This window comes from Prionailurus bengalensis, chromosome B4 (genome assembly GCF_016509475.1).
Source record: "Prionailurus bengalensis isolate Pbe53 chromosome B4, Fcat_Pben_1.1_paternal_pri, whole genome shotgun sequence".
In the NCBI taxonomy this organism is placed as follows: Eukaryota; Metazoa; Chordata; class Mammalia; order Carnivora; family Felidae; genus Prionailurus; species Prionailurus bengalensis.
Genome location: NC_057358.1, coordinates 41,267,566 through 41,276,573, shown reverse-complemented (window position 1 = coordinate 41,276,573; position 9,008 = coordinate 41,267,566). Strand labels below are relative to the sequence as shown.

The 9,008-nt window shown below is 38.5% G+C and overlaps 1 pseudogene; it reads right to left on the bottom strand.

Moving 5' to 3' along the window:
• Positions 1–7,241: 7,241 nt before the first annotated feature.
• On the bottom strand, positions 7,242–8,208 carry LOC122473154 (annotated as a pseudogene).
• Between the last annotated feature and the right edge of the window lie 800 nt (positions 8,209–9,008).

Below are 9,008 nucleotides of genomic sequence, written 5' to 3'. Positions count from 1 at the left end.
GACAAACCAATCTAAAGTTTAGAAAGACCCAGAAGAGCCAACTCTGGATTGGAGAAGGATAAAGTCAGAAGACTGACACTACCAGTTTCAAGACTTACTACAAAGCTTCAGTAATCAAGACAGTATGAGATGGTGAAAGAATAAACAGAAAGATAAATGGAACAGAATAGAAAGCCAAAAGTAGACCCACACAAATAGAATCAACTGATCTTTGGCAAAGGAACAAAGGCAATCAATGGAGAAAAGATAGTCTTTTCAACAAATGTAACAATGGACATGCAAAAAAAAAAAAAAAGTCTAGAACAGACCTTCTACTTTTCACAAAAATTAACTTAAAATGGATCATAGACCTAGATGTAAAATGCAAAACTATAAAACTGCTAGAAGAATATATAACAGAAAATCTAGGAGACCTTGAGCTTGGCAAAGACTTTTTCATTTATTTATTTTTTAAAGTTTATTTATTTTTGAAAGAGAGAGAAAGAGGACAGAGAGAGAGAGAGCTCAAGCAAGTGGGGGAGGGGCAGAGAGAAGGAGAGAGAGAATCCCAAGCAGGCTTTGCGTTATTAGTGTGGAGCCCCACATCGGGGGCTCATGAACTCATGAGATCATGACCTGAGCCGAGATGGAGAATCAGACACTAAACTGACTGAGCCACCCAGGTGCCCCTTGGCAATGACTTTTTAAATACAATAGCAAAAGTAGTATCTGTGAAAGAAAAAAATTGATAAATGAGACTCCATTAAAATGAAAAACTGTTCTGTGAAAGACACTATTAAGAGAATGAGAAGACAAGCCACAGACTGGGGAAATATTGGCAAGATGCAAGTCTAATAAAGAACTCGTGTTAAAAATATACAAAGAGCTCTTTAAACTCAACAATATGAAAATAAGCAACTCAACTAATTTTTTTTTTAAAGTAATCTCTACACCCCACACGGGACTCGAACTCATGACCTCAAGATCAAGAGTCGCATGTTCCACCAGCTGAGCCAGACCAGCGCCCCAGCAATACAATTTAAAATGGACCCCCCAAATGGCAAAAAGCTCTGAACAGATACCTCACCAAAGAAGATATACAGATGGCAAATAAGCATAGGAAAGATGCTCCATATTATATGTCATTAGGGAATTGCAAATTAAAACAAGATACTACTTCACATCTATTAAAATGGCTAAAATCCCAAACACCAATAGCTGGTAAGTGTACGGAACAACTGGAGCTTTCATTCATTGCTGATGGAAAGACAAAATGGCATAACCAATTTGGAAGACAGTTTGGTAATTTCTTGCAAAGCTAAACATAGTCTTATCATATGACCTGGCAATTGCATACTTTGGTATTTATCCAAATGAGTTGAAATCTTACGTCTGCACAAAAACCTGCACATGTATGTTTTAGCAGTTGTATTCATAATTGCCCAAACTTAGAAGTAACCAAGACATTCTTCTAGAGTGTCTTCTAGACACTCATTCTAAGTAACTGTGGCACATCTAGATCATGGAATAATATTCTGCAATAAAAAAATGAACTATTGAGCTCACCCCTGCAAAAACATGAAATAACCTTAATGCATATTGCTAAGTGAAGGAGGCCAGTTTGAGAAGGCTACATATTGTGTGTTTCCAGCTATGACATTCTAGAAAATGCAAAACTATAGAGACAGTGAAAAGATCGGGGGTTGCCAGGGGCTTGGAGAGAGGGAGGGATGAATAGATGAATCATAGGGGATTTTTAGGGCAGTGAAACTACTTTGTATGATACTATAATGAGGGATATACAACATTACACATTTGCCAAAACCCATAGAACCACACAACACAGAGTGAACTCTAATGTAAACTATGAACTTTGGTTAGTAATGATGTATCAATTTGGCTCATTAGTTGTAATAAATGTACTACAAGATGTTACTGCAAGATGTTGATAGTAGGGGAAGCTGTGTGTGGAGGAACAGAAAGAATATATGGACCCTCTTTGTACTTTCTGTGCAGTTTTTCTGTAAACGTAAGCTTTAAGAAATAAAGTTAAATGAAGTGGAAGCAAAACAAAACAAATACTACCTTCCTTCAATTCCATGTCCCCCTCCAGCTATGGTCATTTCCCTCCTCCCATCATGGCCACTCTTCTTAAAAGAGTTTGTCTATGGGGTGCCTGGGTGGCTCAGTCGGTTGGGTGGCCGACTTCGGCTCAGGTCATGATCTCGCGGTCCGTGAGTTCGAGCCCTGCGTCGGGCTCTGTGCCGACAGCTCAGAGCCTGGAGCCTGTTTTGGATTCTGTGTCTCCCTCTCTCTGACCCTCTCCCTGTCTCAAAAATAAATAAACGTGGGGCACCTGGGTGGCGCAGTCGGTTAAGCGTCCGACTTCAGCCAGGTCACGATCTCGCGGTCTGTGAGTCCGAGCCCCGCGTCGGGCTCTGGGCTGATGGCTCAGAGCCTGGAGCCTGTTTCCGATTCTGTGTCTCCCTCTCTCTCTGCCCCTCCCCCGTTCATGCTCTGTCTCTCTGTCCCAAAAATAAATAAACGTTGAAAAAAAAAATTTTTTTTTAAAAATAAATAAACGTTAAAAAACATTTAAAAAAAAAGTTTGAGTACTACAGAAGATAATAATTACATGAACTGAATGCTTATTATGTGTTAAACATTTTACGTAGATGATTGCATTCACTTCTCACAACAGTCCTCTGTTATAGATTTGGACCCTGAGGTGTGAAACGTTTGAGTAACTTGACCAACTTCACATCGTTAGTAAAGGGTGGAATCAGTGCTTGAGGACAGGCTGCTGGGCCTTAGAGATTAGAGGTACTGCTCTTTTTTTTTTTTAATGTTTTATTTATTTTTGAGAGAGAGAGAGTGCATGTGTACGCATGAGTGGGGGAGGGGGAGAGAGAGGTGGGGGGGAAGAGGATCCAAAGTGGGCTCTGCACTGAACAGTAGTGAGCCTGATGCAGGGCTCGAACTCCTGAATCACGAGAACCTGAGCCGAAGTTGGATGCTCAACTGACTGAGCCACCCAGATGCTCCTAAATTAATGCATCTATGTGCCCCTCTCCAATCATAATCAAACTTTCTTTTTCCTAGAGCAATGGCTGCGTGGTCTTTGGTGATGATCATATTAGTTTCACCACTTATGTATCCATCCCTGAACAATGTGGTTTAGTTTTTTAAACTTTACGAATGGAATCACACTGTATGTTTTCTTTTCTGTCTTCCTTCTTACTCTCAATAAAATATTTATGACATTCATATTTATTGTCATGTTTCACAAAGTGCATCCATTTTCAGTATAACATTGCACTGTGTGACTAAACCATTATTTATGACGATTAACATTGGGTTTATTTCCAGTTTTCGGAACTGGAACTATAAGCACTGATTCTGTTGACCCTATCATGCAGGAATCCTTGAAATAATATGCATACATCTCTCTTTGTATATACCTAAGAGTGGACTTGCTGGGCCATGCCAAACTCACTTCCAAAATGATTGAACCAATTTCCACTTCTTGGGCATTATATGGGAGTTCTGGTTGCTCCACACACTTATCAATATTTAACACTATGTACTTTCAGAGTTCTGATTTTTTGCCAATCTGGAGGGTGTGGTTTTATTTGTACTTCTCTGGTGTCTAATGAAGCTGAGCATCTTTTTATGGGTTTATTAGCCATTTGGATTTCCTTTTTGGTGAAGTGAGGGTTTAAGCTTTTGCCATCTCTATGTCTGGATTCTTACTGTCTCTTCTGGTAATTCATTATGATTGCCATCTCCCTGGTGTTTTTTCCATGATTTATGAAAAGTATCCATTATTTTTAGTTGCTTTCAGCCAGAGGTTTAGACTGAAAGAGCTAGTCCGTTATTACTGGAAACTGGAAGTTTTCTACTGGTTTCCTTTAAAAAATTATTATTATTATTTAAAAAAAATTAATGTTTATTTATTTTTGAGAGAGAGAGAGAGACAGAGCATGAGCAGGGAAGGGACAGAGAGAGAGGGAGACACAGAATCTGAAGTAGGTTCCAGGCTCTGAGCTGTTGGCACAGAGCCCGATGTGGGCTCCAAAAATTATTATTTTTTAAAATGTATATTTATTTTTGAGAGACAGAGGGAGGGAGGGGCAGAGAGAAAGGGAGAGAAAGAATCCCAAGCAGGCTCCGTGCTGTTAGGAACCGTGAGATCATGACCTGAGCCCAAATCAAGAGTCAGATGCTTAACAAACTGAGCCACCCAGGTGCCCCTAAAAGTTTATTTTTAATGAAATATTTCTGGCATATAAAAAAGTATAGATAATAATATAAATAGTCACACATGTAACCATGGGTCTGCTTAAAAAGTAAAACATTGGATGTAAAATTAAGGCCCTTTGTATATCCCTTTCCCCCTTTTCCCTAGAAGAAGTTAATAACCTGAATTTGATTTCATCATTTCTTTGCATATTTTAATAATTTTTATAGAAATATGTTCGTAATCTTCTTTGGTATTTTGCTTGTTTCTTAATTTCATGTAAATGGTATTTAACTGTATGTATCTTTTTAGCAGCTGATTTTATTTTGACACTTCTCTACACATACACACACACACACACACACACACATACACATCATGTGCCATGTATCAACATGGGTAAATTTCCAATATATGTGTATATGTGTATATATATATACACAATAGTAAGAACGAAAGAACTAAAGCTATATGTATCAAAATGAGTAATTTACTATTTTTACTATGGTATTATATTTATATTACATTATATAAATAAACTCCAATGTACATATCCATTCTATTGATGGATGTGGTTTTCACTTTTTCAACTATTAGAAAACAATACCCGAGTCAACTTTGTTGTTTATGTTCCCTTGTGCATGTGAACAAGAGTTTCTCTAGACTAGATAGCTAGTTACCTAGATATGAAATGTGCATCATCTGTAAGAATATGTATCTTCTGTTTAGCAAGATATGACCAAATTTTGCTTCAAAATGATTTAAATTTATTTTGCCATTAGTTATGCATGAAAGCGCTGGTTGCTCCAAATTGTCACCAATTCTTGCTTTCATCAGATTTCTTAATTGTTGCTAAGTCTATATGTTCGTATTTCATGACCTAGTAAGGTTGAGCATCTTTTTTTTTAAGTTTTAATTTAAATTCCACTTAGTTAACATACAGTGTAATATCAGTTTTGGGTGTACAATGTAGTGATTCAACGCTTCCATACAACACTTGGTGCTCATCATGACAAGTGCACTCCTTACTCCCCATCACCTATTTCACCCAACCCCCACCCACCTCCTCACCAATAACTATTAGTTTGTTCTCTATAGTTAAGAGTCTGTGGTTGAGTATCTTTTAAAATTATTTTTTTGGCATTGGTTTTCTTCATTAATGAGTTGCCTGTTCATATTCTTTGCCTATTTTTCTGTCAGATCATTTGTCTTTTTCTTACTAATTTTTTTTTTTTAACATTCTGGATGGTAATTCTTAGTCAGTTATATGAATTGTACATATCTTCGCCCAGTCTGTCCTGTGTTTATATGGTCTTTCAGTGCACAGAATTTTTATATTTTCATGTAATCAAGTTTATTAATCCTTGATAATTTTCTAGTTTGATAAAAGATATTACCACCCATTCAGTTGCTAAAGCCTGAAACCTGGGAGTCATCCTTGTCTCTTTTTTTTTCTGTCTTACTTCCCACATCCAATCAGTTAGCAAGTCTAATTATTCTACTTTCCAAATATCTCTAGAATCCATCTTTTATTCCCACTGCCGCCAGCTTGCCCAGGTGACCATCATCTTGTGGGCTCCTCCTGATTTCTCCACACACTCCTCTCTTGGTACCCCTGAATCCATTCTCCCTACTGTAGTCAGAGTAGTATTTTATTTTTTTATTATTTTTTTAAATGTGTATTTATTTTTGAGAGACAGAGACAGAGCGTGAGCAAGGGAGGGGCAGAGAGAGAGGGAGACAGAATCTGAAGCAGGCTCCAGGCTGCTTCAGGAACAGCTTTATTGCCATAAATTTGATAACTTAGATCAAATGAACTGATTCCTTGAAAGACACAAACTTCTAAAATTCACTCATGGGAAAATAGATAACCCAAAAGAAATTGAATTGGTAGCTAAAAACTTTCTAATTAATAGAACTCCAGGCTGAGATTAACTCATTGATAAATTATACCAGTTAAGGAAGAAATCTGTTCCAGAAAATAGAAGAGGGAACACTTCCTACCCAATAAAACTACCATTGCCATAATACCCAAACCAGACAAAGGTGTTATGGGAAAAGAAAACTACCAATACCAATATTCCTCATGAACATAAGTGTATAATTCCTCAACAATATCAGCAAATCAAATCCAGTAATATATAAAAAATGTACTACAGCATGAGCAAATAAAATTTACAAGAATGCAAGTTTGATTAAATGTTAAAAAATCAATGAAACACATCATATTAACAGATAAGGTAGGAAAAACCACATGACCACCTCAATAGATGCTGAAAAAGCATTTGACAAAATTCAACATTCATTCATGATAAAAGCTTTCAGCAAAGAATAGAGGGGCTGATTCAAAGAATAAGCTATTCCTTAGCCTAATGAAGAATATCTGTGAATAACATACAGATAACACTAAACCTAACGGTGACAGATTGAGTGAAGATTGGAAACAAGACAGGATGTCCTCTCTCACCATTCCTGTGACATAATAAGAAATATATGCTTGGTTTCTGCCCTTAGTTCCTGACACAGAGCTCCCCAAAACCCTTGTAATTTCCTGATAGGAGAGGTTTTAAATTTTATTTCTATTTATAGATTCATGCAAAAATTCAGGTTTTATTTTTACTTATTTTTACATTGGTGGAAGCTGATGTCAGGAACTTATAAGAAAACAATAACTTTTGTTTTCTACCTCTTGGCTGAACAAATATACACACAGGGTGGCATTATCATTAAGCAAGACTTGCTTTTTTTTACATTTCATACATGAATGCAATGTTATCCTTTCTTGAACAAAACTCATGAAAATGCCCAGATTACTACGGAAGCCATCTTTGGAGGAAGTGTTTAATAAACTTATTTTCTTTAAATAAATCCTCCAGTAGGAAATGGGAGAATTCATTACCTTTTCTTAGAAGGAAGGCTTTGAAAGTTATTATTTGTTAAATTTATGTGTTCAGCTCACCAACATTTCCTTATTGGAAGCATCAATATTTCCACATCACTGTTTCCCAATGATTTTAAAATCTCAAAATTCTGTGTCTCCTTTGGCTTGCTTCTCTCTTGATTCCACGCGGGCTTCATTAATGGTTCGCTTCATTTCATTATCTTCATTTTCATAAATTTTCTTTAGAACATTCATCAATCCCTTGCTAGGATCTGTTTCAGCGTCCCGGGAGGGCTTTTCTTTCTCTTCTCATTCTCTTTCAACCTGAATCAGGTAGTGCCACCGCGTGTTTTCTGCTTTCTTTCTACATAGGAACTGTATCTGTCTTGACTTTTTTGAACTGCCTTCTGCAGAGATGGGTTTCAAGAGATTGTTCACCATCATAGAGTAACTCTTCCCATTTAGATTCCTTACCAAAAGATCAAATAATCGCTCTGGGAAATGCACCTGCACATTCTCAGTGGGGTCTTGGACTCCAGTTAAGGTAATGAAGATTTTCACAAACTCATCTGACTGATCCCATCTACAATTACTGATTTTCATTGTATATCCCGTTGTAATGGGAGGAACCACAGCAGCTGGCTTTTCATTGTCAAGAAATTCTGTTTTTCCCTGTGATTTCTGCCGCATCTTATTCTTGATTTCTGTCTCAAGCATGGATTTTTCAGCTACAAAGGCATCATGTACCCTTTTCCTGGTGGCCTTTTCCAGCAGCACCTTCACTTCTTCTAGATCTTTCTGTAGCTCTTCCAAAGCTGAAGTCATGGTCCAGCTGTGTCAGGCGAGGCGCGAGCTGCAGCCACACGGGGGAGAGAACAGGAAACGCCACCAGGCGCGCACTCACCCAGAGGCAGACCCGCCGGCAGGAGTCGCAGCGCCCTAAGCCTGTGCGCACACCCGACCTACCGGCCTCCTGCACTTGGTGCCTCTCAAGTATGTTTCGTGTTAAAGTCGTGACTCTTGGTGTGTTCCTTCATAGCTTCAGGGTAGGAACTGGTTACTAGAAAGATTAAGCCACGATTAGAAGCTTGGAACGTTCAGCCTTACCCACCCGTACTCTAGGGCGGGGCGGGGGAGGGTAGAGATAGAGTTAATAACCCATTCTGCTTACATGGTGAAGCCTCCATAAAAATCTCTAAACTATGGGGTTCAGAGAGCTTCCAGGTTGGTGAATGCATCCATGGGCACCCCAAGCTCCCAAGGTCTGGACTCTTCCAGACCTTGCCCTAGGTACCTCTTTATCTGATTGCTCACTTGTATCCTTTATAATATCCTCTGTAATAAACCTGTTACTAGTTAGTAAGGTATTTCCTTGAGTTCCATTAAGGTGTTATAGCAAATTATCGTAGTTGAAGCGGCGGGGGCGGGGGGGGGGGGGTCTTGGGAGCCCCTGATTTGTGGACAAGTTGGACAGAAGTGTATGTAACCTACTAGCTCTGTGTAGTTAGTGTCAAAATTGAGTTAAATTGTAGGACATTAAGTCAGTATCTGCAGAGAATTGGAGAATTTCTTGGTGTGGAAAACCCATACATTTCACCAGTGTTGTGAGTAGAAACAGATCCTACTAACTGGTGTCAGACAAGTGGGATTTGCTAAAACAGCCACGGTTCACAGAAACTTACGGTTTGGGAAGAGAAAGTAAGAAAAGGCAGGGAATAAGGAAGCTTTGATCCCTGGACGGCCACTTAGTCCCTCATGGTCTGAAACTACAGCTGTGCTGAGATCAGTTATGATCCAGAAATGGTGCTGGATTTGATTCTCAAGGAGTTGGCTTATTAGATACGTAAAGAAGTGCAAAATAATGAGAAGCATGCTAAATGTACAGTCCCCTGGCTATTATCTGTAAGA